The sequence below is a fragment of the Anomaloglossus baeobatrachus genome, unplaced genomic scaffold (assembly GCF_048569485.1).
Source record: "Anomaloglossus baeobatrachus isolate aAnoBae1 unplaced genomic scaffold, aAnoBae1.hap1 Scaffold_3137, whole genome shotgun sequence".
Taxonomy (NCBI): Eukaryota; Metazoa; Chordata; class Amphibia; order Anura; family Aromobatidae; genus Anomaloglossus; species Anomaloglossus baeobatrachus.
The window spans coordinates 14,395-41,989 of record NW_027442543.1 but is presented as its reverse complement, the minus strand read 5'-3'; the positions used below and the strand labels follow the sequence as shown (position 1 = coordinate 41,989).

Genomic DNA, 27,595 nt, shown 5'->3' with positions numbered 1-27,595 from the left:
TTTTCTGTAGCCTGCCTGTTGATGTATTTTCGGTTTGAACAGTGCACAACATGAAGAGACGGAACACTGGCGGCTTGTCACAATGCCCCCCGATGACATCACAATAGCGCTGCTGCCTAGAAAACAAGCTGCGCAGAAGAAGTTGTTCTTTGGGTGGGAGGGTGGGCTAGTGGAAGGAGGGGGCAATCTCTTTTTTTCCCGGGTGGTAGGGGGATGACAGGAGAAGGGAAGCGGGTGGTGAGAAAGGTACAGAGGGCAGGGTTTGGGGGCTGGGAAGGAAAGGGAAAAGATTAGGGTTTGGGGATGATGAAAGGGCTTTCTACGGGTAAGGATGGCAAAGGGTGGCAGTGACGGAAAGTCAGGCAACCTGTCCTGTCCGTCTTTTTGTATCGTGAATTGGAAAGACTGCAAGGGGGAGGGGAGTTGCTTGCGCCCTAAAGGAGGAGTTATTCAGATTCATTGCAGTGGGCGGCGGCTGCAAAACGCACCATTCTTCTTGTTTTTGCTCTGCAAAGCAGCCTTTTCAAGGGTTGGCTTGGGTGACAAAATGTCTTGTGTAGGCGTGGGTTTGTCTCCCTCTCGCTCTCTCTCCCTAAGATGTGTCCGGCATAGGCCAGGGTGCCACTCGAGGCCCAAACCAATTCTGGTTATCGCTTCTCGGCCTTTTGGCTAAGATCAAGTGTAGTATCTGTTCTTATCAGTTTAATATCTGATACGTCCCCTATCTGGGGACCATATATTAAATGGATTTTTAGAACAGGGAGATGGAAAAAGAGCTTGCTCTGTCCACTCCACGCATTGACCTGGTATTGCAGTACCTCCAGGAACGGTGCACCCCTTCTTAACCCAGTTTCCAAAAGCAGAACTCGATTCACCTGATTCATATTAGCCCGATTAGCGAATTGAAATGAATTTTTATCTAACACACTTTTTACTTGCTTTATTCATCCAAATAGCAAACTCATCACCACTCAACTTCACCAACTCTGCTATGTCCCGTGCAGTATCTTGTTGTCAGTCTAATCTAGATCATGTGTAATTGAATGGAATAGATCCCTTTTGGACAAAGTGGAGTCAGATGCTGCAGTGACCACAGGTGTGAGAGGATCTACAATTGGCATCTGGTGTTATCTCTCTGCTTCCACTCCAAATAAAGTTACCTGTTGTTACCTGAACGTCAAATACTAAGAATGGGCGGCCTATGAAAGAATTAGTACTTTCATTAAGTATACTAAACCGGCTAATTGGGAATAGACAAACTGTAAAAAGCCCTCTGAGAAAGCCCCTCTCTAACCTTTGTTAGTAAGCTTTTCTGTAGCCTGCCTGTTGATGTATTTTCGGTTTGAACAGTGCACAACATGAAGAGACGGAACACTGGCGGCTTGTCACAATGCCCCCCGATGACATCACAATAGCGCTGCTGCCTAGAAAACAAGCTGCGCAGAAGAAGTTGTTCTTTGGGTGGGAGGGTGGGCTAGTGGAAGGAGGGGGCAATCTCTTTTTTTCCCGGGTGGTAGGGGGATGACAGGAGAAGGGAAGCGGGTGGTGAGAAAGGTACAGAGGGCAGGGTTTGGGGGCTGGGAAGGAAAGGGAAAAGATTAGGGTTTGGGGATGATGAAAGGGCTTTCTACGGGTAAGGATGGCAAAGGGTGGCAGTGACGGAAAGTCAGGCAACCTGTCCTGTCCGTCTTTTTGTATCGTGAATTGGAAAGACTGCAAGGGGGAGGGGAGTTGCTTGCGCCCTAAAGGAGGAGTTATTCAGATTCATTGCAGTGGGCGGCGGCTGCAAAACGCACCATTCTTCTTGTTTTTGCTCTGCAAAGCAGCCTTTTCAAGGGTTGGCTTGGGTGACAAAATGTCTTGTGTAGGCGTGGGTTTGTCTCCCTCTCGCTCTCTCTCCCTAAGATGTGTCCGGCATAGGCCAGGGTGCCACTCGAGGCCCAAACCAATTCTGGTTATCGCTTCTCGGCCTTTTGGCTAAGATCAAGTGTAGTATCTGTTCTTATCAGTTTAATATCTGATACGTCCCCTATCTGGGGACCATATATTAAATGGATTTTTAGAACAGGGAGATGGAAAAAGAGCTTGCTCTGTCCACTCCACGCATTGACCTGGTATTGCAGTACCTCCAGGAACGGTGCACCCCTTCTTAACCCAGTTTCCAAAAGCAGAACTCGATTCACCTGATTCATATTAGCCCGATTAGCGAATTGAAATGAATTTTTATCTAACACACTTTTTACTTGCTTTATTCATCCAAATAGCAAACTCATCACCACTCAACTTCACCAACTCTGCTATGTCCCGTGCAGTATCTTGTTGTCAGTCTAATCTAGATCATGTGTAATTGAATGGAATAGATCCCTTTTGGACAAAGTGGAGTCAGATGCTGCAGTGACCACAGGTGTGAGAGGATCTACAATTGGCATCGGGTGTTATCTCTCTGCTTCCACTCCAAATAAAGTTACCTGTTGTTACCTGAACGTCAAATACTAAGAATGGGCGGCCTATGAAAGAATTAGTACTTTCATTAAGTATACTAAACCGGCTAATTGGGAATAGACAAACTGTAAAAAGCCCTCTGAGAAAGCCCCTCTCTAACCTTTGTTAGTAAGCTTTTCTGTAGCCTGCCTGTTGATGTATTTTCGGTTTGAACAGTGCACAACATGAAGAGACGGAACACTGGCGGCTTGTCACAATGCCCCCCGATGACATCACAATAGCGCTGCTGCCTAGAAAACAAGCTGCGCAGAAGAAGTTGTTCTTTGGGTGGGAGGGTGGGCTAGTGGAAGGAGGGGGCAATCTCTTTTTTTCCCGGGTGGTAGGGGGATGACAGGAGAAGGGAAGCGGGTGGTGAGAAAGGTACAGAGGGCAGGGTTTGGGGGCTGGGAAGGAAAGGGAAAAGATTAGGGTTTGGGGATGATGAAAGGGCTTTCTACGGGTAAGGATGGCAAAGGGTGGCAGTGACGGAAAGTCAGGCAACCTGTCCTGTCCGTCTTTTTGTATCGTGAATTGGAAAGACTGCAAGGGGGAGGGGAGTTGCTTGCGCCCTAAAGGAGGAGTTATTCAGATTCATTGCAGTGGGCGGCGGCTGCAAAACGCACCATTCTTCTTGTTTTTGCTCTGCAAAGCAGCCTTTTCAAGGGTTGGCTTGGGTGACAAAATGTCTTGTGTAGGCGTGGGTTTGTCTCCCTCTCGCTCTCTCTCCCTAAGATGTGTCCGGCATAGGCCAGGGTGCCACTCGAGGCCCAAACCAATTCTGGTTATCGCTTCTCGGCCTTTTGGCTAAGATCAAGTGTAGTATCTGTTCTTATCAGTTTAATATCTGATACGTCCCCTATCTGGGGACCATATATTAAATGGATTTTTAGAACAGGGAGATGGAAAAAGAGCTTGCTCTGTCCACTCCACGCATTGACCTGGTATTGCAGTACCTCCAGGAACGGTGCACCCCTTCTTAACCCAGTTTCCAAAAGCAGAACTCGATTCACCTGATTCATATTAGCCCGATTAGCGAATTGAAATGAATTTTTATCTAACACACTTTTTACTTGCTTTATTCATCCAAATAGCAAACTCATCACCACTCAACTTCACCAACTCTGCTATGTCCCGTGCAGTATCTTGTTGTCAGTCTAATCTAGATCATGTGTAATTGAATGGAATAGATCCCTTTTGGACAAAGTGGAGTCAGATGCTGCAGTGACCACAGGTGTGAAAGGATCTACAATTGGCATCTGGTGTTATCTCTCTGCTTCCACTCCAAATAAAGTTACCTGTTGTTACCTGAACGTCAAATACTAAGAATGGGCGGCCTATGAAAGAATTAGTACTTTCATTAAGTATACTAAACCGGCTAATTGGGAATAGACAAACTGTAAAAAGCCCTCTGAGAAAGCCCCTCTCTAACCTTTGTTAGTAAGCTTTTCTGTAGCCTGCCTGTTGATGTATTTTCGGTTTGAACAGTGCACAACATGAAGAGACGGAACACTGGCGGCTTGTCACAATGCCCCCCGATGACATCACAATAGCGCTGCTGCCTAGAAAACAAGCTGCACAGAAGAAGTTGTTCTTTGGGTGGGAGGGTGGGCTAGTGGAAGGAGGGGGCAATCTCTTTTTTTCCCGGGTGGTAGGGGGATGACAGGAGAAGGGAAGCGGGTGGTGAGAAAGGTACAGAGGGCAGGGTTTGGGGGCTGGGAAGGAAAGGGAAAAGATTAGGGTTTGGGGATGATGAAAGGGCTTTCTACGGGTAAGGATGGCAAAGGGTGGCAGTGACGGAAAGTCAGGCAACCTGTCCTGTCCGTCTTTTTGTATCGTGAATTGGAAAGACTGCAAGGGGGAGGGGAGTTGCTTGCGCCCTAAAGGAGGAGTTATTCAGATTCATTGCAGTGGGCGGCGGCTGCAAAACGCACCATTCTTCTTGTTTTTGCTCTGCAAAGCAGCCTTTTCAAGGGTTGGCTTGGGTTGACAAAATGTCTTGTGTAGGCGTGGGTTTGTCTCCCTCTCGCTCTCTCTCCCTAAGATGTGTCCGGCATAGGCCAGGGTGCCACTCGAGGCCCAAACCAATTCTGGTTATCGCTTCTCGGCCTTTTGGCTAAGATCAAGTGTAGTATCTGTTCTTATCAGTTTAATATCTGATACGTCCCCTATCTGGGGACCATATATTAAATGGATTTTTAGAACAGGGAGATGGAAAAAGAGCTTGCTCTGTCCACTCCACGCATTGACCTGGTATTGCAGTACCTCCAGGAACGGTGCACCCCTTCTTAACCCAGTTTCCAAAAGCAGAACTCGATTCACCTGATTCATATTAGCCCGATTAGCGAATTGAAATGAATTTTTATCTAACACACTTTTTACTTGCTTTATTCATCCAAATAGCAAACTCATCACCACTCAACTTCACCAACTCTGCTATGTCCCGTGCAGTATCTTGTTGTCAGTCTAATCTAGATCATGTGTAATTGAATGGAATAGATCCCTTTTGGACAAAGTGGAGTCAGATGCTGCAGTGACCACAGGTGTGAGAGGATCTACAATTGGCATCTGGTGTTATCTCTCTGCTTCCACTCCAAATAAAGTTACCTGTTGTTACCTGAACGTCAAATACTAAGAATGGGCGGCCTATGAAAGAATTAGTACTTTCATTAAGTATACTAAACCGGCTAATTGGGAATAGACAAACTGTAAAAAGCCCTCTGAGAAAGCCCCTCTCTAACCTTTGTTAGTAAGCTTTTCTGTAGCCTGCCTGTTGATGTATTTTCGGTTTGAACAGTGCACAACATGAAGAGACGGAACACTGGCGGCTTGTCACAATGCCCCCCGATGACATCACAATAGCGCTGCTGCCTAGAAAACAAGCTGCGCAGAAGAAGTTGTTCTTTGGGTGGGAGGGTGGGCTAGTGGAAGGAGGGGGCAATCTCTTTTTTTCCCGGGTGGTAGGGGGATGACAGGAGAAGGGAAGCGGGTGGTGAGAAAGGTACAGAGGGCAGGGTTTGGGGGCTGGGAAGGAAAGGGAAAAGATTAGGGTTTGGGGATGATGAAAGGGCTTTCTACGGGTAAGGATGGCAAAGGGTGGCAGTGACGGAAAGTCAGGCAACCTGTCCTGTCCGTCTTTTTGTATCGTGAATTGGAAAGACTGCAAGGGGGAGGGGAGTTGCTTGCGCCCTAAAGGAGGAGTTATTCAGATTCATTGCAGTGGGCGGCGGCTGCAAAACGCACCATTCTTCTTGTTTTTGCTCTGCAAAGCAGCCTTTTCAAGGGTTGGCTTGGGTGACAAAATGTCTTGTGTAGGCGTGGGTTTGTCTCCCTCTCGCTCTCTCTCCCTAAGATGTGTCCGGCATAGGCCAGGGTGCCACTCGAGGCCCAAACCAATTCTGGTTATCGCTTCTCGGCCTTTTGGCTAAGATCAAGTGTAGTATCTGTTCTTATCAGTTTAATATCTGATACGTCCCCTATCTGGGGACCATATATTAAATGGATTTTTAGAACAGGGAGATGGAAAAAGAGCTTGCTCTGTCCACTCCACGCATTGACCTGGTATTGCAGTACCTCCAGGAACGGTGCACCCCTTCTTAACCCAGTTTCCAAAAGCAGAACTCGATTCACCTGATTCATATTAGCCCGATTAGCGAATTGAAATGAATTTTTATCTAACACACTTTTTACTTGCTTTATTCATCCAAATAGCAAACTCATCACCACTCAACTTCACCAACTCTGCTATGTCCCGTGCAGTATCTTGTTGTCAGTCTAATCTAGATCATGTGTAATTGAATGGAATAGATCCCTTTTGGACAAAGTGGAGTCAGATGCTGCAGTGACCACAGGTGTGAGAGGATCTACAATTGGCATCTGGTGTTATCTCTCTGCTTCCACTCCAAATAAAGTTACCTGTTGTTACCTGAACGTCAAATACTAAGAATGGGCGGCCTATGAAAGAATTAGTACTTTCATTAAGTATACTAAACCGGCTAATTGGGAATAGACAAACTGTAAAAAGCCCTCTGAGAAAGCCCCTCTCTAACCTTTGTTAGTAAGCTTTTCTGTAGCCTGCCTGTTGATGTATTTTCGGTTTGAACAGTGCACAACATGAAGAGACGGAACACTGGCGGCTTGTCACAATGCCCCCCGATGACATCACAATAGCGCTGCTGCCTAGAAAACAAGCTGCGCAGAAGAAGTTGTTCTTTGGGTGGGAGGGTGGGCTAGTGGAAGGAGGGGGCAATCTCTTTTTTTCCCGGGTGGTAGGGGGATGACAGGAGAAGGGAAGCGGGTGGTGAGAAAGGTACAGAGGGCAGGGTTTGGGGGCTGGGAAGGAAAGGGAAAAGATTAGGGTTTGGGGATGATGAAAGGGCTTTCTACGGGTAAGGATGGCAAAGGGTGGCAGTGACGGAAAGTCAGGCAACCTGTCCTGTCCGTCTTTTTGTATCGTGAATTGGAAAGACTGCAAGGGGGAGGGGAGTTGCTTGCGCCCTAAAGGAGGAGTTATTCAGATTCATTGCAGTGGGCGGCGGCTGCAAAACGCACCATTCTTCTTGTTTTTGCTCTGCAAAGCAGCCTTTTCAAGGGTTGGCTTGGGTGACAAAATGTCTTGTGTAGGCGTGGGTTTGTCTCCCTCTCGCTCTCTCTCCCTAAGATGTGTCCGGCATAGGCCAGGGTGCCACTCGAGGCCCAAACCAATTCTGGTTATCGCTTCTCGGCCTTTTGGCTAAGATCAAGTGTAGTATCTGTTCTTATCAGTTTAATATCTGATACGTCCCCTATCTGGGGACCATATATTAAATGGATTTTTAGAACAGGGAGATGGAAAAAGAGCTTGCTCTGTCCACTCCACGCATTGACCTGGTATTGCAGTACCTCCAGGAACGGTGCACCCCTTCTTAACCCAGTTTCCAAAAGCAGAACTCGATTCACCTGATTCATATTAGCCCGATTAGCGAATTGAAATGAATTTTTATCTAACACACTTTTTACTTGCTTTATTCATCCAAATAGCAAACTCATCACCACTCAACTTCACCAACTCTGCTATGTCCCGTGCAGTATCTTGTTGTCAGTCTAATCTAGATCATGTGTAATTGAATGGAATAGATCCCTTTTGGACAAAGTGGAGTCAGATGCTGCAGTGACCACAGGTGTGAGAGGATCTACAATTGGCATCGGGTGTTATCTCTCTGCTTCCACTCCAAATAAAGTTACCTGTTGTTACCTGAACGTCAAATACTAAGAATGGGCGGCCTATGAAAGAATTAGTACTTTCATTAAGTATACTAAACCGGCTAATTGGGAATAGACAAACTGTAAAAAGCCCTCTGAGAAAGCCCCTCTCTAACCTTTGTTAGTAAGCTTTTCTGTAGCCTGCCTGTTGATGTATTTTCGGTTTGAACAGTGCACAACATGAAGAGACGGAACACTGGCGGCTTGTCACAATGCCCCCCGATGACATCACAATAGCGCTGCTGCCTAGAAAACAAGCTGCGCAGAAGAAGTTGTTCTTTGGGTGGGAGGGTGGGCTAGTGGAAGGAGGGGGCAATCTCTTTTTTTCCCGGGTGGTAGGGGGATGACAGGAGAAGGGAAGCGGGTGGTGAGAAAGGTACAGAGGGCAGGGTTTGGGGGCTGGGAAGGAAAGGGAAAAGATTAGGGTTTGGGGATGATGAAAGGGCTTTCTACGGGTAAGGATGGCAAAGGGTGGCAGTGACGGAAAGTCAGGCAACCTGTCCTGTCCGTCTTTTTGTATCGTGAATTGGAAAGACTGCAAGGGGGAGGGGAGTTGCTTGCGCCCTAAAGGAGGAGTTATTCAGATTCATTGCAGTGGGCGGCGGCTGCAAAACGCACCATTCTTCTTGTTTTTGCTCTGCAAAGCAGCCTTTTCAAGGGTTGGCTTGGGTGACAAAATGTCTTGTGTAGGCGTGGGTTTGTCTCCCTCTCGCTCTCTCTCCCTAAGATGTGTCCGGCATAGGCCAGGGTGCCACTCGAGGCCCAAACCAATTCTGGTTATCGCTTCTCGGCCTTTTGGCTAAGATCAAGTGTAGTATCTGTTCTTATCAGTTTAATATCTGATACGTCCCCTATCTGGGGACCATATATTAAATGGATTTTTAGAACAGGGAGATGGAAAAAGAGCTTGCTCTGTCCACTCCACGCATTGACCTGGTATTGCAGTACCTCCAGGAACGGTGCACCCCTTCTTAACCCAGTTTCCAAAAGCAGAACTCGATTCACCTGATTCATATTAGCCCGATTAGCGAATTGAAATGAATTTTTATCTAACACACTTTTTACTTGCTTTATTCATCCAAATAGCAAACTCATCACCACTCAACTTCACCAACTCTGCTATGTCCCGTGCAGTATCTTGTTGTCAGTCTAATCTAGATCATGTGTAATTGAATGGAATAGATCCCTTTTGGACAAAGTGGAGTCAGATGCTGCAGTGACCACAGGTGTGAGAGGATCTACAATTGGCATCTGGTGTTATCTCTTTGCTTCCACTCCAAATAAAGTTACCTGTTGTTACCTGAACGTCAAATACTAAGAATGGGCGGCCTATGAAAGAATTAGTACTTTCATTAAGTATACTAAACCGGCTAATTGGGAATAGACAAACTGTAAAAAGCCCTCTGAGAAAGCCCCTCTCTAACCTTTGTTAGTAAGCTTTTCTGTAGCCTGCCTGTTGATGTATTTTCGGTTTGAACAGTGCACAACATGAAGAGACGGAACACTGGCGGCTTGTCACAATGCCCCCCGATGACATCACAATAGCGCTGCTGCCTAGAAAACAAGCTGCGCAGAAGAAGTTGTTCTTTGGGTGGGAGGGTGGGCTAGTGGAAGGAGGGGGCAATCTCTTTTTTTCCCGGGTGGTAGGGGGATGACAGGAGAAGGGAAGCGGGTGGTGAGAAAGGTACAGAGGGCAGGGTTTGGGGGCTGGGAAGGAAAGGGAAAAGATTAGGGTTTGGGGATGATGAAAGGGCTTTCTACGGGTAAGGATGGCAAAGGGTGGCAGTGACGGAAAGTCAGGCAACCTGTCCTGTCCGTCTTTTTGTATCGTGAATTGGAAAGACTGCAAGGGGGAGGGGAGTTGCTTGCGCCCTAAAGGAGGAGTTATTCAGATTCATTGCAGTGGGCGGCGGCTGCAAAACGCACCATTCTTCTTGTTTTTGCTCTGCAAAGCAGCCTTTTCAAGGGTTGGCTTGGGTGACAAAATGTCTTGTGTAGGCGTGGGTTTGTCTCCCTCTCGCTCTCTCTCCCTAAGATGTGTCCGGCATAGGCCAGGGTGCCACTCGAGGCCCAAACCAATTCTGGTTATCGCTTCTCGGCCTTTTGGCTAAGATCAAGTGTAGTATCTGTTCTTATCAGTTTAATATCTGATACGTCCCCTATCTGGGGACCATATATTAAATGGATTTTTAGAACAGGGAGATGGAAAAAGAGCTTGCTCTGTCCACTCCACGCATTGACCTGGTATTGCAGTACCTCCAGGAACGGTGCACCCCTTCTTAACCCAGTTTCCAAAAGCAGAACTCGATTCACCTGATTCATATTAGCCCGATTAGCGAATTGAAATGAATTTTTATCTAACACACTTTTTACTTGCTTTATTCATCCAAATAGCAAACTCATCACCACTCAACTTCACCAACTCTGCTATGTCCCGTGCAGTATCTTGTTGTCAGTCTAATCTAGATCATGTGTAATTGAATGGAATAGATCCCTTTTGGACAAAGTGGAGTCAGATGCTGCAGTGACCACAGGTGTGAGAGGATCTACAATTGGCATCTGGTGTTATCTCTCTGCTTCCACTCCAAATAAAGTTACCTGTTGTTACCTGAACGTCAAATACTAAGAATGGGCGGCCTATGAAAGAATTAGTACTTTCATTAAGTATACTAAACCGGCTAATTGGGAATAGACAAACTGTAAAAAGCCCTCTGAGAAAGCCCCTCTCTAACCTTTGTTAGTAAGCTTTTCTGTAGCCTGCCTGTTGATGTATTTTCGGTTTGAACAGTGCACAACATGAAGAGACGGAACACTGGCGGCTTGTCACAATGCCCCCCGATGACATCACAATAGCGCTGCTGCCTAGAAAACAAGCTGCGCAGAAGAAGTTGTTCTTTGGGTGGGAGGGTGGGCTAGTGGAAGGAGGGGGCAATCTCTTTTTTTCCCGGGTGGTAGGGGGATGACAGGAGAAGGGAAGCGGGTGGTGAGAAAGGTACAGAGGGCAGGGTTTGGGGGCTGGGAAGGAAAGGGAAAAGATTAGGGTTTGGGGATGATGAAAGGGCTTTCTACGGGTAAGGATGGCAAAGGGTGGCAGTGACGGAAAGTCAGGCAACCTGTCCTGTCCGTCTTTTTGTATCGTGAATTGGAAAGACTGCAAGGGGGAGGGGAGTTGCTTGCGCCCTAAAGGAGGAGTTATTCAGATTCATTGCAGTGGGCGGCGGCTGCAAAACGCACCATTCTTCTTGTTTTTGCTCTGCAAAGCAGCCTTTTCAAGGGTTGGCTTGGGTGACAAAATGTCTTGTGTAGGCGTGGGTTTGTCTCCCTCTCGCTCTCTCTCCCTAAGATGTGTCCGGCATAGGCCAGGGTGCCACTCGAGGCCCAAACCAATTCTGGTTATCGCTTCTCGGCCTTTTGGCTAAGATCAAGTGTAGTATCTGTTCTTATCAGTTTAATATCTGATACGTCCCCTATCTGGGGACCATATATTAAATGGATTTTTAGAACAGGGAGATGGAAAAAGAGCTTGCTCTGTCCACTCCACGCATTGACCTGGTATTGCAGTACCTCCAGGAACGGTGCACCCCTTCTTAACCCAGTTTCCAAAAGCAGAACTCGATTCACCTGATTCATATTAGCCCGATTAGCGAATTGAAATGAATTTTTATCTAACACACTTTTTACTTGCTTTATTCATCCAAATAGCAAACTCATCACCACTCAACTTCACCAACTCTGCTATGTCCCGTGCAGTATCTTGTTGTCAGTCTAATCTAGATCATGTGTAATTGAATGGAATAGATCCCTTTTGGACAAAGTGGAGTCAGATGCTGCAGTGACCACAGGTGTGAGAGGATCTACAATTGGCATCTGGTGTTATCTCTCTGCTTCCACTCCAAATAAAGTTACCTGTTGTTACCTGAACGTCAAATACTAAGAATGGGCGGCCTATGAAAGAATTAGTACTTTCATTAAGTATACTAAACCGGCTAATTGGGAATAGACAAACTGTAAAAAGCCCTCTGAGAAAGCCCCTCTCTAACCTTTGTTAGTAAGCTTTTCTGTAGCCTGCCTGTTGATGTATTTTCGGTTTGAACAGTGCACAACATGAAGAGACGGAACACTGGCGGCTTGTCACAATGCCCCCCGATGACATCACAATAGCGCTGCTGCCTAGAAAACAAGCTGCGCAGAAGAAGTTGTTCTTTGGGTGGGAGGGTGGGCTAGTGGAAGGAGGGGGCAATCTCTTTTTTTCCCGGGTGGTAGGGGGATGACAGGAGAAGGGAAGCGGGTGGTGAGAAAGGTACAGAGGGCAGGGTTTGGGGGCTGGGAAGGAAAGGGAAAAGATTAGGGTTTGGGGATGATGAAAGGGCTTTCTACGGGTAAGGATGGCAAAGGGTGGCAGTGACGGAAAGTCAGGCAACCTGTCCTGTCCGTCTTTTTGTATCGTGAATTGGAAAGACTGCAAGGGGGAGGGGAGTTGCTTGCGCCCTAAAGGAGGAGTTATTCAGATTCATTGCAGTGGGCGGCGGCTGCAAAACGCACCATTCTTCTTGTTTTTGCTCTGCAAAGCAGCCTTTTCAAGGGTTGGCTTGGGTGACAAAATGTCTTGTGTAGGCGTGGGTTTGTCTCCCTCTCGCTCTCTCTCCCTAAGATGTGTCCGGCATAGGCCAGGGTGCCACTCGAGGCCCAAACCAATTCTGGTTATCGCTTCTCGGCCTTTTGGCTAAGATCAAGTGTAGTATCTGTTCTTATCAGTTTAATATCTGATACGTCCCCTATCTGGGGACCATATATTAAATGGATTTTTAGAACAGGGAGATGGAAAAAGAGCTTGCTCTGTCCACTCCACGCATTGACCTGGTATTGCAGTACCTCCAGGAACGGTGCACCCCTTCTTAACCCAGTTTCCAAAAGCAGAACTCGATTCACCTGATTCATATTAGCCCGATTAGCGAATTGAAATGAATTTTTATCTAACACACTTTTTACTTGCTTTATTCATCCAAATAGCAAACTCATCACCACTCAACTTCACCAACTCTGCTATGTCCCGTGCAGTATCTTGTTGTCAGTCTAATCTAGATCATGTGTAATTGAATGGAATAGATCCCTTTTGGCCAAAGTGGAGTCAGATGCTGCAGTGACCACAGGTGTGAGAGGATCTACAATTGGCATCTGGTGTTATCTCTCTGCTTCCACTCCAAATAAAGTTACCTGTTGTTACCTGAACGTCAAATACTAAGAATGGGCGGCCTATGAAAGAATTAGTACTTTCATTAAGTATACTAAACCGGCTAATTGGGAATAGACAAACTGTAAAAAGCCCTCTGAGAAAGCCCCTCTCTAACCTTTGTTAGTAAGCTTTTCTGTAGCCTGCCTGTTGATGTATTTTCGGTTTGAACAGTGCACAACATGAAGAGACGGAACACTGGCGGCTTGTCACAATGCCCCCCGATGACATCACAATAGCGCTGCTGCCTAGAAAACAAGCTGCGCAGAAGAAGTTGTTCTTTGGGTGGGAGGGTGGGCTAGTGGAAGGAGGGGGCAATCTCTTTTTTTCCCGGGTGGTAGGGGGATGACAGGAGAAGGGAAGCGGGTGGTGAGAAAGGTACAGAGGGCAGGGTTTGGGGGCTGGGAAGGAAAGGGAAAAGATTAGGGTTTGGGGATGATGAAAGGGCTTTCTACGGGTAAGGATGGCAAAGGGTGGCAGTGACGGAAAGTCAGGCAACCTGTCCTGTCCGTCTTTTTGTATCGTGAATTGGAAAGACTGCAAGGGGGAGGGGAGTTGCTTGCGCCCTAAAGGAGGAGTTATTCAGATTCATTGCAGTGGGCGGCGGCTGCAAAACGCACCATTCTTCTTGTTTTTGCTCTGCAAAGCAGCCTTTTCAAGGGTTGGCTTGGGTGACAAAATGTCTTGTGTAGGCGTGGGTTTGTCTCCCTCTCGCTCTCTCTCCCTAAGATGTGTCCGGCATAGGCCAGGGTGCCACTCGAGGCCCAAACCAATTCTGGTTATCGCTTCTCGGCCTTTTGGCTAAGATCAAGTGTAGTATCTGTTCTTATCAGTTTAATATCTGATACGTCCCCTATCTGGGGACCATATATTAAATGGATTTTTCGAACAGGGAGATGGAAAAAGAGCTTGCTCTGTCCACTCCACGCATTGACCTGGTATTGCAGTACCTCCAGGAACGGTGCACCCCTTCTTAACCCAGTTTCCAAAAGCAGAACTCGATTCACCTGATTCATATTAGCCCGATTAGCGAATTGAAATGAATTTTTATCTAACACACTTTTTACTTGCTTTATTCATCCAAATAGCAAACTCATCACCACTCAACTTCACCAACTCTGCTATGTCCCGTGCAGTATCTTGTTGTCAGTCTAATCTAGATCATGTGTAATTGAATGGAATAGATCCCTTTTGGACAAAGTGGAGTCAGATGCTGCAGTGACCACAGGTGTGAGAGGATCTACAATTGGCATCTGGTGTTATCTCTCTGCTTCCACTCCAAATAAAGTTACCTGTTGTTACCTGAACGTCAAATACTAAGAATGGGCGGCCTATGAAAGAATTAGTACTTTCATTAAGTATACTAAACCGGCTAATTGGGAATAGACAAACTGTAAAAAGCCCTCTGAGAAAGCCCCTCTCTAACCTTTGTTAGTAAGCTTTTCTGTAGCCTGCCTGTTGATGTATTTTCGGTTTGAACAGTGCACAACATGAAGAGACGGAACACTGGCGGCTTGTCACAATGCCCCCCGATGACATCACAATAGCGCTGCTGCCTAGAAAACAAGCTGCGCAGAAGAAGTTGTTCTTTGGGTGGGAGGGTGGGCTAGTGGAAGGAGGGGGCAATCTCTTTTTTTCCCGGGTGGTAGGGGGATGACAGGAGAAGGGAAGCGGGTGGTGAGAAAGGTACAGAGGGCAGGGTTTGGGGGCTGGGAAGGAAAGGGAAAAGATTAGGGTTTGGGGATGATGAAAGGGCTTTCTACGGGTAAGGATGGCAAAGGGTGGCAGTGACGGAAAGTCAGGCAACCTGTCCTGTCCGTCTTTTTGTATCGTGAATTGGAAAGACTGCAAGGGGGAGGGGAGTTGCTTGCGCCCTAAAGGAGGAGTTATTCAGATTCATTGCAGTGGGCGGCGGCTGCAAAACGCACCATTCTTCTTGTTTTTGCTCTGCAAAGCAGCCTTTTCAAGGGTTGGCTTGGGTGACAAAATGTCTTGTGTAGGCGTGGGTTTGTCTCCCTCTCGCTCTCTCTCCCTAAGATGTGTCCGGCATAGGCCAGGGTGCCACTCGAGGCCCAAACCAATTCTGGTTATCGCTTCTCGGCCTTTTGGCTAAGATCAAGTGTAGTATCTGTTCTTATCAGTTTAATATCTGATACGTCCCCTATCTGGGGACCATATATTAAATGGATTTTTAGAACAGGGAGATGGAAAAAGAGCTTGCTCTGTCCACTCCACGCATTGACCTGGTATTGCAGTACCTCCAGGAACGGTGCACCCCTTCTTAACCCAGTTTCCAAAAGCAGAACTCGATTCACCTGATTCATATTAGCCCGATTAGCGAATTGAAATGAATTTTTATCTAACACACTTTTTACTTGCTTTATTCATCCAAATAGCAAACTCATCACCACTCAACTTCACCAACTCTGCTATGTCCCGTGCAGTATCTTGTTGTCAGTCTAATCTAGATCATGTGTAATTGAATGGAATAGATCCCTTTTGGACAAAGTGGAGTCAGATGCTGCAGTGACCACAGGTGTGAGAGGATCTACAATTGGCATCTGGTGTTATCTCTCTGCTTCCACTCCAAATAAAGTTACCTGTTGTTACCTGAACGTCAAATACTAAGAATGGGCGGCCTATGAAAGAATTAGTACTTTCATTAAGTATACTAAACCGGCTAATTGGGAATAGACAAACTGTAAAAAGCCCTCTGAGAAAGCCCCTCTCTAACCTTTGTTAGTAAGCTTTTCTGTAGCCTGCCTGTTGATGTATTTTCGGTTTGAACAGTGCACAACATGAAGAGACGGAACACTGGCGGCTTGTCACAATGCCCCCCGATGACATCACAATAGCGCTGCTGCCTAGAAAACAAGCTGCGCAGAAGAAGTTGTTCTTTGGGTGGGAGGGTGGGCTAGTGGAAGGAGGGGGCAATCTCTTTTTTTCCCGGGTGGTAGGGGGATGACAGGAGAAGGGAAGCGGGTGGTGAGAAAGGTACAGAGGGCAGGGTTTGGGGGCTGGGAAGGAAAGGGAAAAGATTAGGGTTTGGGGATGATGAAAGGGCTTTCTACGGGTAAGGATGGCAAAGGGTGGCAGTGACGGAAAGTCAGGCAACCTGTCCTGTCCGTCTTTTTGTATCGTGAATTGGAAAGACTGCAAGGGGGAGGGGAGTTGCTTGCGCCCTAAAGGAGGAGTTATTCAGATTCATTGCAGTGGGCGGCGGCTGCAAAACGCACCATTCTTCTTGTTTTTGCTCTGCAAAGCAGCCTTTTCAAGGGTTGGCTTGGGTGACAAAATGTCTTGTGTAGGCGTGGGTTTGTCTCCCTCTCGCTCTCTCTCCCTAAGATGTGTCCGGCATAGGCCAGGGTGCCACTCGAGGCCCAAACCAATTCTGGTTATCGCTTCTCGGCCTTTTGGCTAAGATCAAGTGTAGTATCTGTTCTTATCAGTTTAATATCTGATACGTCCCCTATCTGGGGACCATATATTAAATGGATTTTTAGAACAGGGAGATGGAAAAAGAGCTTGCTCTGTCCACTCCACGCATTGACCTGGTATTGCAGTACCTCCAGGAACGGTGCACCCCTTCTTAACCCAGTTTCCAAAAGCAGAACTCGATTCACCTGATTCATATTAGCCCGATTAGCGAATTGAAATGAATTTTTATCTAACACACTTTTTACTTGCTTTATTCATCCAAATAGCAAACTCATCACCACTCAACTTCACCAACTCTGCTATGTCCCGTGCAGTATCTTGTTGTCAGTCTAATCTAGATCATGTGTAATTGAATGGAATAGATCCCTTTTGGACAAAGTGGAGTCAGATGCTGCAGTGACCACAGGTGTGAGAGGATCTACAATTGGCATCTGGTGTTATCTCTCTGCTTCCACTCCAAATAAAGTTACCTGTTGTTACCTGAACGTCAAATACTAAGAATGGGCGGCCTATGAAAGAATTAGTACTTTCATTAAGTATACTAAACCGGCTAATTGGGAATAGACAAACTGTAAAAAGCCCTCTGAGAAAGCCCCTCTCTAACCTTTGTTAGTAAGCTTTTCTGTAGCCTGCCTGTTGATGTATTTTCGGTTTGAACAGTGCACAACATGAAGAGACGGAACACTGGCGGCTTGTCACAATGCCCCCCGATGACATCACAATAGCGCTGCTGCCTAGAAAACAAGCTGCGCAGAAGAAGTTGTTCTTTGGGTGGGAGGGTGGGCTAGTGGAAGGAGGGGGCAATCTCTTTTTTTCCCGGGTGGTAGGGGGATGACAGGAGAAGGGAAGCGGGTGGTGAGAAAGGTACAGAGGGCAGGGTTTGGGGGCTGGGAAGGAAAGGGAAAAGATTAGGGTTTGGGGATGATGAAAGGGCTTTCTACGGGTAAGGATGGCAAAGGGTGGCAGTGACGGAAAGTCAGGCAACCTGTCCTGTCCGTCTTTTTGTATCGTGAATTGGAAAGACTGCAAGGGGGAGGGGAGTTGCTTGCGCCCTAAAGGAGGAGTTATTCAGATTCATTGCAGTGGGCGGCGGCTGCAAAACGCACCATTCTTCTTGTTTTTGCTCTGCAAAGCAGCCTTTTCAAGGGTTGGCTTGGGTGACAAAATGTCTTGTGTAGGCGTGGGTTTGTCTCCCTCTCGCTCTCTCTCCCTAAGATGTGTCCGGCATAGGCCAGGGTGCCACTCGAGGCCCAAACCAATTCTGGTTATCGCTTCTCGGCCTTTTGGCTAAGATCAAGTGTAGTATCTGTTCTTATCAGTTTAATATCTGATACGTCCCCTATCTGGGGACCATATATTAAATGGATTTTTAGAACAGGGAGATGGAAAAAGAGCTTGCTCTGTCCACTCCACGCATTGACCTGGTATTGCAGTACCTCCAGGAACGGTGCACCCCTTCTTAACCCAGTTTCCAAAAGCAGAACTCGATTCACCTGATTCATATTAGCCCGATTAGCGAATTGAAATGAATTTTTATCTAACACACTTTTTACTTGCTTTATTCATCCAAATAGCAAACTCATCACCACTCAACTTCACCAACTCTGCTATGTCCCGTGCAGTATCTTGTTGTCAGTCTAATCTAGATCATGTGTAATTGAATGGAATAGATCCCTTTTGGACAAAGTGGAGTCAGATGCTGCAGTGACCACAGGTGTGAGAGGATCTACAATTGGCATCTGGTGTTATCTCTCTGCTTCCACTCCAAATAAAGTTACCTGTTGTTACCTGAACGTCAAATACTAAGAATGGGCGGCCTATGAAAGAATTAGTACTTTCATTAAGTATACTAAACCGGCTAATTGGGAATAGACAAACTGTAAAAAGCCCTCTGAGAAAGCCCCTCTCTAACCTTTGTTAGTAAGCTTTTCTGTAGCCTGCCTGTTGATGTATTTTCGGTTTGAACAGTGCACAACATGAAGAGACGGAACACTGGCGGCTTGTCACAATGCCCCCCGATGACATCACAATAGCGCTGCTGCCTAGAAAACAAGCTGCGCAGAAGAAGTTGTTCTTTGGGTGGGAGGGTGGGCTAGTGGAAGGAGGGGGCAATCTCTTTTTTTCCCGGGTGGTAGGGGGATGACAGGAGAAGGGAAGCGGGTGGTGAGAAAGGTACAGAGGGCAGGGTTTGGGGGCTGGGAAGGAAAGGGAAAAGATTAGGGTTTGGGGATGATGAAAGGGCTTTCTACGGGTAAGGATGGCAAAGGGTGGCAGTGACGGAAAGTCAGGCAACCTGTCCTGTCCGTCTTTTTGTATCGTGAATTGGAAAGACTGCAAGGGGGAGGGGAGTTGCTTGCGCCCTAAAGGAGGAGTTATTCAGATTCATTGCAGTGGGCGGCGGCTGCAAAACGCACCATTCTTCTTGTTTTTGCTCTGCAAAGCAGCCTTTTCAAGGGTTGGCTTGGGTGACAAAATGTCTTGTGTAGGCGTGGGTTTGTCTCCCTCTCGCTCTCTCTCCCTAAGATGTGTCCGGCATAGGCCAGGGTGCCACTCGAGGCCCAAACCAATTCTGGTTATCGCTTCTCGGCCTTTTGGCTAAGATCAAGTGTAGTATCTGTTCTTATCAGTTTAATATCTGATACGTCCCCTATCTGGGGACCATATATTAAATGGATTTTTAGAACAGGGAGATGGAAAAAGAGCTTGCTCTGTCCACTCCACGCATTGACCTGGTATTGCAGTACCTCCAGGAACGGTGCACCCCTTCTTAACCCAGTTTCCAAAAGCAGAACTCGATTCACCTGATTCATATTAGCCCGATTAGCGAATTGAAATGAATTTTTATCTAACACACTTTTTACTTGCTTTATTCATCCAAATAGCAAACTCATCACCACTCAACTTCACCAACTCTGCTATGTCCCGTGCAGTATCTTGTTGTCAGTCTAATCTAGATCATGTGTAATTGAATGGAATAGATCCCTTTTGGACAAAGTGGAGTCAGATGCTGCAGTGACCACAGGTGTGAGAGGATCTACAATTGGCATCTGGTGTTATCTCTCTGCTTCCACTCCAAATAAAGTTACCTGTTGTTACCTGAACGTCAAATACTAAGAATGGGCGGCCTATGAAAGAATTAGTACTTTCATTAAGTATACTAAACCGGCTAATTGGGAATAGACAAACTGTAAAAAGCCCTCTGAGAAAGCCCCTCTCTAACCTTTGTTAGTAAGCTTTTCTGTAGCCTGCCTGTTGATGTATTTTCGGTTTGAACAGTGCACAACATGAAGAGACGGAACACTGGCGGCTTGTCACAATGCCCCCCGATGACATCACAATAGCGCTGCTGCCTAGAAAACAAGCTGCGCAGAAGAAGTTGTTCTTTGGGTGGGAGGGTGGGCTAGTGGAAGGAGGGGGCAATCTCTTTTTTTCCCGGGTGGTAGGGGGATGACAGGAGAAGGGAAGCGGGTGGTGAGAAAGGTACAGAGGGCAGGGTTTGGGGGCTGGGAAGGAAAGGGAAAAGATTAGGGTTTGGGGATGATGAAAGGGCTTTCTACGGGTAAGGATGGCAAAGGGTGGCAGTGACGGAAAGTCAGGCAACCTGTCCTGTCCGTCTTTTTGTATCGTGAATTGGAAAGACTGCAAGGGGGAGGGGAGTTGCTTGCGCCCTAAAGGAGGAGTTATTCAGATTCATTGCAGTGGGCGGCGGCTGCAAAACGCACCATTCTTCTTGTTTTTGCTCTGCAAAGCAGCCTTTTCAAGGGTTGGCTTGGGTGACAAAATGTCTTGTGTAGGCGTGGGTTTGTCTCCCTCTCGCTCTCTCTCCCTAAGATGTGTCCGGCATAGGCCAGGGTGCCACTCGAGGCCCAAACCAATTCTGGTTATCGCTTCTCGGCCTTTTGGCTAAGATCAAGTGTAGTATCTGTTCTTATCAGTTTAATATCTGATACGTCCCCTATCTGGGGACCATATATTAAATGGATTTTTAGAACAGGGAGATGGAAAAAGAGCTTGCTCTGTCCACTCCACGCATTGACCTGGTATTGCAGTACCTCCAGGAACGGTGCACCCCTTCTTAACCCAGTTTCCAAAAGCAGAACTCGATTCACCTGATTCATATTAGCCCGATTAGCGAATTGAAATGAATTTTTATCTAACACACTTTTTACTTGCTTTATTCATCCAAATAGCAAACTCATCACCACTCAACTTCACCAACTCTGCTATGTCCCGTGCAGTATCTTGTTGTCAGTCTAATCTAGATCATGTGTAATTGAATGGAATAGATCCCTTTTGGACAAAGTGGAGTCAGATGCTGCAGTGACCACAGGTGTGAGAGGATCTACAATTGGCATCTGGTGTTATCTCTCTGCTTCCACTCCAAATAAAGTTACCTGTTGTTACCTGAACGTCAAATACTAAGAATGGGCGGCCTATGAAAGAATTAGTACTTTCATTAAGTATACTAAACCGGCTAATTGGGAATAGACAAACTGTAAAAAGCCCTCTGAGAAAGCCCCTCTCTAACCTTTGTTAGTAAGCTTTTCTGTAGCCTGCCTGTTGATGTATTTTCGGTTTGAACAGTGCACAACATGAAGAGACGGAACACTGGCGGCTTGTCACAATGCCCCCCGATGACATCACAATAGCGCTGCTGCCTAGAAAACAAGCTGCGCAGAAGAAGTTGTTCTTTGGGTGGGAGGGTGGGCTAGTGGAAGGAGGGGGCAATCTCTTTTTTTCCCGGGTGGTAGGGGGATGACAGGAGAAGGGAAGCGGGTGGTGAGAAAGGTACAGAGGGCAGGGTTTGGGGGCTGGGAAGGAAAGGGAAAAGATTAGGGTTTGGGGATGATGAAAGGGCTTTCTACGGGTAAGGATGGCAAAGGGTGGCAGTGACGGAAAGTCAGGCAACCTGTCCTGTCCGTCTTTTTGTATCGTGAATTGGAAAGACTGCAAGGGGGAGGGGAGTTGCTTGCGCCCTAAAGGAGGAGTTATTCAGATTCATTGCAGTGGGCGGCGGCTGCAAAACGCACCATTCTTCTTGTTTTTGCTCTGCAAAGCAGCCTTTTCAAGGGTTGGCTTGGGTGACAAAATGTCTTGTGTAGGCGTGGGTTTGTCTCCCTCTCGCTCTCTCTCCCTAAGATGTGTCCGGCATAGGCCAGGGTGCCACTCGAGGCCCAAACCAATTCTGGTTATCGCTTCTCGGCCTTTTGGCTAAGATCAAGTGTAGTATCTGTTCTTATCAGTTTAATATCTGATACGTCCCCTATCTGGGGACCATATATTAAATGGATTTTTAGAACAGGGAGATGGAAAAAGAGCTTGCTCTGTCCACTCCACGCATTGACCTGGTATTGCAGTACCTCCAGGAACGGTGCACCCCTTCTTAACCCAGTTTCCAAAAGCAGAACTCGATTCACCTGATTCATATTAGCCCGATTAGCGAATTGAAATGAATTTTTATCTAACACACTTTTTACTTGCTTTATTCATCCAAATAGCAAACTCATCACCACTCAACTTCACCAACTCTGCTATGTCCCGTGCAGTATCTTGTTGTCAGTCTAATCTAGATCATGTGTAATTGAATGGAATAGATCCCTTTTGGACAAAGTGGAGTCAGATGCTGCAGTGACCACAGGTGTGAGAGGATCTACAATTGGCATCTGGTGTTATCTCTCTGCTTCCACTCCAAATAAAGTTACCTGTTGTTACCTGAACGTCAAATACTAAGAATGGGCGGCCTATGAAAGAATTAGTACTTTCATTAAGTATACTAAACCGGCTAATTGGGAATAGACAAACTGTAAAAAGCCCTCTGAGAAAGCCCCTCTCTAACCTTTGTTAGTAAGCTTTTCTGTAGCCTGCCTGTTGATGTATTTTCGGTTTGAACAGTGCACAACATGAAGAGACGGAACACTGGCGGCTTGTCACAATGCCCCCCGATGACATCACAATAGCGCTGCTGCCTAGAAAACAAGCTGCGCAGAAGAAGTTGTTCTTTGGGTGGGAGGGTGGGCTAGTGGAAGGAGGGGGCAATCTCTTTTTTTCCCGGGTGGTAGGGGGATGACAGGAGAAGGGAAGCGGGTGGTGAGAAAGGTACAGAGGGCAGGGTTTGGGGGCTGGGAAGGAAAGGGAAAAGATTAGGGTTTGGGGATGATGAAAGGGCTTTCTACGGGTAAGGATGGCAAAGGGTGGCAGTGACGGAAAGTCAGGCAACCTGTCCTGTCCGTCTTTTTGTATCGTGAATTGGAAAGACTGCAAGGGGGAGGGGAGTTGCTTGCGCCCTAAAGGAGGAGTTATTCAGATTCATTGCAGTGGGCGGCGGCTGCAAAACGCACCATTCTTCTTGTTTTTGCTCTGCAAAGCAGCCTTTTCAAGGGTTGGCTTGGGTGACAAAATGTCTTGTGTAGGCGTGGGTTTGTCTCCCTCTCGCTCTCTCTCCCTAAGATGTGTCCGGCATAGGCCAGGGTGCCACTCGAGGCCCAAACCAATTCTGGTTATCGCTTCTCGGCCTTTTGGCTAAGATCAAGTGTAGTATCTGTTCTTATCAGTTTAATATCTGATACGTCCCCTATCTGGGGACCATATATTAAATGGATTTTTAGAACAGGGAGATGGAAAAAGAGCTTGCTCTGTCCACTCCACGCATTGACCTGGTATTGCAGTACCTCCAGGAACGGTGCACCCCTTCTTAACCCAGTTTCCAAAAGCAGAACTCGATTCACCTGATTCATATTAGCCCGATTAGCGAATTGAAATGAATTTTTATCTAACACACTTTTTACTTGCTTTATTCATCCAAATAGCAAACTCATCACCACTCAACTTCACCAACTCTGCTATGTCCCGTGCAGTATCTTGTTGTCAGTCTAATCTAGATCATGTGTAATTGAATGGAATAGATCCCTTTTGGACAAAGTGGAGTCAGATGCTGCAGTGACCACAGGTGTGAGAGGATCTACAATTGGCATCTGGTGTTATCTCTCTGCTTCCACTCCAAATAAAGTTACCTGTTGTTACCTGAACGTCAAATACTAAGAATGGGCGGCCTATGAAAGAATTAGTACTTTCATTAAGTATACTAAACCGGCTAATTGGGAATAGACAAACTGTAAAAAGCCCTCTGAGAAAGCCCCTCTCTAACCTTTGTTAGTAAGCTTTTCTGTAGCCTGCCTGTTGATGTATTTTCGGTTTGAACAGTGCACAACATGAAGAGACGGAACACTGGCGGCTTGTCACAATGCCCCCCGATGACATCACAATAGCGCTGCTGCCTAGAAAACAAGCTGCGCAGAAGAAGTTGTTCTTTGGGTGGGAGGGTGGGCTAGTGGAAGGAGGGGGCAATCTCTTTTTTTCCCGGGTGGTAGGGGGATGACAGGAGAAGGGAAGCGGGTGGTGAGAAAGGTACAGAGGGCAGGGTTTGGGGGCTGGGAAGGAAAGGGAAAAGATTAGGGTTTGGGGATGATGAAAGGGCTTTCTACGGGTAAGGATGGCAAAGGGTGGCAGTGACGGAAAGTCAGGCAACCTGTCCTGTCCGTCTTTTTGTATCGTGAATTGGAAAGACTGCAAGGGGGAGGGGAGTTGCTTGCGCCCTAAAGGAGGAGTTATTCAGATTCATTGCAGTGGGCGGCGGCTGCAAAACGCACCATTCTTCTTGTTTTTGCTCTGCAAAGCAGCCTTTTCAAGGGTTGGCTTGGGTGACAAAATGTCTTGTGTAGGCGTGGGTTTGTCTCCCTCTCGCTCTCTCTCCCTAAGATGTGTCCGGCATAGGCCAGGGTGCCACTCGAGGCCCAAACCAATTCTGGTTATCGCTTCTCGGCCTTTTGGCTAAGATCAAGTGTAGTATCTGTTCTTATCAGTTTAATATCTGATACGTCCCCTATCTGGGGACCATATATTAAATGGATTTTTAGAACAGGGAGATGGAAAAAGAGCTTGCTCTGTCCACTCCACGCATTGACCTGGTATTGCAGTACCTCCAGGAACGGTGCACCCCTTCTTAACCCAGTTTCCAAAAGCAGAACTCGATTCACCTGATTCATATTAGCCCGATTAGCGAATTGAAATGAATTTTTATCTAACACACTTTTTACTTGCTTTATTCATCCAAATAGCAAACTCATCACCACTCAACTTCACCAACTCTGCTATGTCCCGTGCAGTATCTTGTTGTCAGTCTAATCTAGATCATGTGTAATTGAATGGAATAGATCCCTTTTGGACAAAGTGGAGTCAGATGCTGCAGTGACCACAGGTGTGAGAGGATCTACAATTGGCATCTGGTGTTATCTCTCTGCTTCCACTCCAAATAAAGTTACCTGTTGTTACCTGAACGTCAAATACTAAGAATGGGCGGCCTATGAAAGAATTAGTACTTTCATTAAGTATACTAAACCGGCTAATTGGGAATAGACAAACTGTAAAAAGCCCTCTGAGAAAGCCCCTCTCTAACCTTTGTTAGTAAGCTTTTCTGTAGCCTGCCTGTTGATGTATTTTCGGTTTGAACAGTGCACAACATGAAGAGACGGAACACTGGCGGCTTGTCACAATGCCCCCCGATGACATCACAATAGCGCTGCTGCCTAGAAAACAAGCTGCGCAGAAGAAGTTGTTCTTTGGGTGGGAGGGTGGGCTAGTGGAAGGAGGGGGCAATCTCTTTTTTTCCCGGGTGGTAGGGGGATGACAGGAGAAGGGAAGCGGGTGGTGAGAAAGGTACAGAGGGCAGGGTTTGGGGGCTGGGAAGGAAAGGGAAAAGATTAGGGTTTGGGGATGATGAAAGGGCTTTCTACGGGTAAGGATGGCAAAGGGTGGCAGTGACGGAAAGTCAGGCAACCTGTCCTGTCCGTCTTTTTGTATCGTGAATTGGAAAGACTGCAAGGGGGAGGGGAGTTGCTTGCGCCCTAAAGGAGGAGTTATTCAGATTCATTGCAGTGGGCGGCGGCTGCAAAACGCACCATTCTTCTTGTTTTTGCTCTGCAAAGCAGCCTTTTCAAGGGTTGGCTTGGGTGACAAAATGTCTTGTGTAGGCGTGGGTTTGTCTCCCTCTCGCTCTCTCTCCCTAAGATGTGTCCGGCATAGGCCAGGGTGCCACTCGAGGCCCAAACCAATTCTGGTTATCGCTTCTCGGCCTTTTGGCTAAGATCAAGTGTAGTATCTGTTCTTATCAGTTTAATATCTGATACGTCCCCTATCTGGGGACCATATATTAAATGGATTTTTAGAACAGGGAGATGGAAAAAGAGCTTGCTCTGTCCACTCCACGCATTGACCTGGTATTGCAGTACCTCCAGGAACGGTGCACCCCTTCTTAACCCAGTTTCCAAAAGCAGAACTCGATTCACCTGATTCATATTAGCCCGATTAGCGAATTGAAATGAATTTTTATCTAACACACTTTTTACTTGCTTTATTCATCCAAATAGCAAACTCATCACCACTCAACTTCACCAACTCTGCTATGTCCCGTGCAGTATCTTGTTGTCAGTCTAATCTAGATCATGTGTAATTGAATGGAATAGATCCCTTTTGGACAAAGTGGAGTCAGATGCTGCAGTGACCACAGGTGTGAGAGGATCTACAATTGGCATCTGGTGTTATCTCTCTGCTTCCACTCCAAATAAAGTTACCTGTTGTTACCTGAACGTCAAATACTAAGAATGGGCGGCCTATGAAAGAATTAGTACTTTCATTAAGTATACTAAACCGGCTAATTGGGAATAGACAAACTGTAAAAAGCCCTCTGAGAAAGCCCCTCTCTAACCTTTGTTAGTAAGCTTTTCTGTAGCCTGCCTGTTGATGTATTTTCGGTTTGAACAGTGCACAACATGAAGAGACGGAACACTGGCGGCTTGTCACAATGCCCCCCGATGACATCACAATAGCGCTGCTGCCTAGAAAACAAGCTGCGCAGAAGAAGTTGTTCTTTGGGTGGGAGGGTGGGCTAGTGGAAGGAGGGGGCAATCTCTTTTTTTCCCGGGTGGTAGGGGGATGACAGGAGAAGGGAAGCGGGTGGTGAGAAAGGTACAGAGGGCAGGGTTTGGGGGCTGGGAAGGAAAGGGAAAAGATTAGGGTTTGGGGATGATGAAAGGGCTTTCTACGGGTAAGGATGGCAAAGGGTGGCAGTGACGGAAAGTCAGGCAACCTGTCCTGTCCGTCTTTTTGTATCGTGAATTGGAAAGACTGCAAGGGGGAGGGGAGTTGCTTGCGCCCTAAAGGAGGAGTTATTCAGATTCATTGCAGTGGGCGGCGGCTGCAAAACGCACCATTCTTCTTGTTTTTGCTCTGCAAAGCAGCCTTTTCAAGGGTTGGCTTGGGTGACAAAATGTCTTGTGTAGGCGTGGGTTTGTCTCCCTCTCGCTCTCTCTCCCTAAGATGTGTCCGGCATAGGCCAGGGTGCCACTCGAGGCCCAAACCAATTCTGGTTATCGCTTCTCGGCCTTTTGGCTAAGATCAAGTGTAGTATCTGTTCTTATCAGTTTAATATCTGATACGTCCCCTATCTGGGGACCATATATTAAATGGATTTTTAGAACAGGGAGATGGAAAAAGAGCTTGCTCTGTCCACTCCACGCATTGACCTGGTATTGCAGTACCTCCAGGAACGGTGCACCCCTTCTTAACCCAGTTTCCAAAAGCAGAACTCGATTCACCTGATTCATATTAGCCCGATTAGCGAATTGAAATGAATTTTTATCTAACACACTTTTTACTTGCTTTATTCATCCAAATAGCAAACTCATCACCACTCAACTTCACCAACTCTGCTATGTCCCGTGCAGTATCTTGTTGTCAGTCTAATCTAGATCATGTGTAATTGAATGGAATAGATCCCTTTTGGACAAAGTGGAGTCAGATGCTGCAGTGACCACAGGTGTGAGAGGATCTACAATTGGCATCTGGTGTTATCTCTCTGCTTCCACTCCAAATAAAGTTACCTGTTGTTACCTGAACGTCAAATACTAAGAATGGGCGGCCTATGAAAGAATTAGTACTTTCATTAAGTATACTAAACCGGCTAATTGGGAATAGACAAACTGTAAAAAGCCCTCTGAGAAAGCCCCTCTCTAACCTTTGTTAGTAAGCTTTTCTGTAGCCTGCCTGTTGATGTATTTTCGGTTTGAACAGTGCACAACATGAAGAGACGGAACACTGGCGGCTTGTCACAATGCCCCCCGATGACATCACAATAGCGCTGCTGCCTAGAAAACA

General features: G+C 46.7%; 21 non-coding genes across 21 annotated transcripts; all 21 read left to right on the top strand.

The window, feature by feature from the left end:
* Positions 1-649: 649 nt before the first annotated feature.
* Positions 650-840, top strand: LOC142269090 (U2 spliceosomal RNA). Its single transcript, XR_012734643.1, has one exon. It is a non-coding gene; the product is annotated as a U2 spliceosomal RNA (small nuclear RNA).
* Positions 841-1,957: 1,117 nt separating this feature from the next.
* On the top strand, positions 1,958-2,148 carry LOC142269089 (U2 spliceosomal RNA). The gene has a single exon (XR_012734642.1). It is a non-coding gene; the product is annotated as a U2 spliceosomal RNA (small nuclear RNA).
* Positions 2,149-3,265: 1,117 nt separating this feature from the next.
* LOC142269087 (U2 spliceosomal RNA) lies at positions 3,266-3,456 on the top strand. The gene has a single exon (XR_012734640.1). It is a non-coding gene; the product is annotated as a U2 spliceosomal RNA (small nuclear RNA).
* A 1,118-nt stretch (positions 3,457-4,574) lies between these two features.
* LOC142269086 (U2 spliceosomal RNA) lies at positions 4,575-4,765 on the top strand. The gene has a single exon (XR_012734639.1). It is a non-coding gene; the product is annotated as a U2 spliceosomal RNA (small nuclear RNA).
* Positions 4,766-5,882: 1,117 nt separating this feature from the next.
* Positions 5,883-6,073, top strand: LOC142269085 (U2 spliceosomal RNA). The gene has a single exon (XR_012734638.1). It is a non-coding gene; the product is annotated as a U2 spliceosomal RNA (small nuclear RNA).
* Positions 6,074-7,190: 1,117 nt separating this feature from the next.
* LOC142269084 (U2 spliceosomal RNA) lies at positions 7,191-7,381 on the top strand. Its single transcript, XR_012734637.1, has one exon. It is a non-coding gene; the product is annotated as a U2 spliceosomal RNA (small nuclear RNA).
* A 1,117-nt stretch (positions 7,382-8,498) lies between these two features.
* Positions 8,499-8,689, top strand: LOC142269083 (U2 spliceosomal RNA). The gene has a single exon (XR_012734636.1). It is a non-coding gene; the product is annotated as a U2 spliceosomal RNA (small nuclear RNA).
* A 1,117-nt stretch (positions 8,690-9,806) lies between these two features.
* On the top strand, positions 9,807-9,997 carry LOC142269081 (U2 spliceosomal RNA). The gene has a single exon (XR_012734635.1). It is a non-coding gene; the product is annotated as a U2 spliceosomal RNA (small nuclear RNA).
* Positions 9,998-11,114: 1,117 nt separating this feature from the next.
* Positions 11,115-11,305, top strand: LOC142269080 (U2 spliceosomal RNA). The gene has a single exon (XR_012734634.1). It is a non-coding gene; the product is annotated as a U2 spliceosomal RNA (small nuclear RNA).
* Positions 11,306-12,422: 1,117 nt separating this feature from the next.
* LOC142269079 (U2 spliceosomal RNA) lies at positions 12,423-12,613 on the top strand. Its single transcript, XR_012734633.1, has one exon. It is a non-coding gene; the product is annotated as a U2 spliceosomal RNA (small nuclear RNA).
* A 1,117-nt stretch (positions 12,614-13,730) lies between these two features.
* On the top strand, positions 13,731-13,921 carry LOC142269052 (U2 spliceosomal RNA). Its single transcript, XR_012734610.1, has one exon. It is a non-coding gene; the product is annotated as a U2 spliceosomal RNA (small nuclear RNA).
* Positions 13,922-15,038: 1,117 nt separating this feature from the next.
* LOC142269078 (U2 spliceosomal RNA) lies at positions 15,039-15,229 on the top strand. Its single transcript, XR_012734632.1, has one exon. It is a non-coding gene; the product is annotated as a U2 spliceosomal RNA (small nuclear RNA).
* Positions 15,230-16,346: 1,117 nt separating this feature from the next.
* On the top strand, positions 16,347-16,537 carry LOC142269077 (U2 spliceosomal RNA). The gene has a single exon (XR_012734631.1). It is a non-coding gene; the product is annotated as a U2 spliceosomal RNA (small nuclear RNA).
* A 1,117-nt stretch (positions 16,538-17,654) lies between these two features.
* LOC142269075 (U2 spliceosomal RNA) lies at positions 17,655-17,845 on the top strand. Its single transcript, XR_012734629.1, has one exon. It is a non-coding gene; the product is annotated as a U2 spliceosomal RNA (small nuclear RNA).
* A 1,117-nt stretch (positions 17,846-18,962) lies between these two features.
* LOC142269074 (U2 spliceosomal RNA) lies at positions 18,963-19,153 on the top strand. The gene has a single exon (XR_012734628.1). It is a non-coding gene; the product is annotated as a U2 spliceosomal RNA (small nuclear RNA).
* A 1,117-nt stretch (positions 19,154-20,270) lies between these two features.
* LOC142269073 (U2 spliceosomal RNA) lies at positions 20,271-20,461 on the top strand. Its single transcript, XR_012734627.1, has one exon. It is a non-coding gene; the product is annotated as a U2 spliceosomal RNA (small nuclear RNA).
* Positions 20,462-21,578: 1,117 nt separating this feature from the next.
* On the top strand, positions 21,579-21,769 carry LOC142269072 (U2 spliceosomal RNA). The gene has a single exon (XR_012734626.1). It is a non-coding gene; the product is annotated as a U2 spliceosomal RNA (small nuclear RNA).
* Positions 21,770-22,886: 1,117 nt separating this feature from the next.
* Positions 22,887-23,077, top strand: LOC142269070 (U2 spliceosomal RNA). Its single transcript, XR_012734625.1, has one exon. It is a non-coding gene; the product is annotated as a U2 spliceosomal RNA (small nuclear RNA).
* Positions 23,078-24,194: 1,117 nt separating this feature from the next.
* Positions 24,195-24,385, top strand: LOC142269069 (U2 spliceosomal RNA). The gene has a single exon (XR_012734624.1). It is a non-coding gene; the product is annotated as a U2 spliceosomal RNA (small nuclear RNA).
* A 1,117-nt stretch (positions 24,386-25,502) lies between these two features.
* LOC142269068 (U2 spliceosomal RNA) lies at positions 25,503-25,693 on the top strand. The gene has a single exon (XR_012734623.1). It is a non-coding gene; the product is annotated as a U2 spliceosomal RNA (small nuclear RNA).
* Positions 25,694-26,810: 1,117 nt separating this feature from the next.
* Positions 26,811-27,001, top strand: LOC142269067 (U2 spliceosomal RNA). The gene has a single exon (XR_012734622.1). It is a non-coding gene; the product is annotated as a U2 spliceosomal RNA (small nuclear RNA).
* The last annotated feature ends 594 nt before the right edge of the window (positions 27,002-27,595 follow it).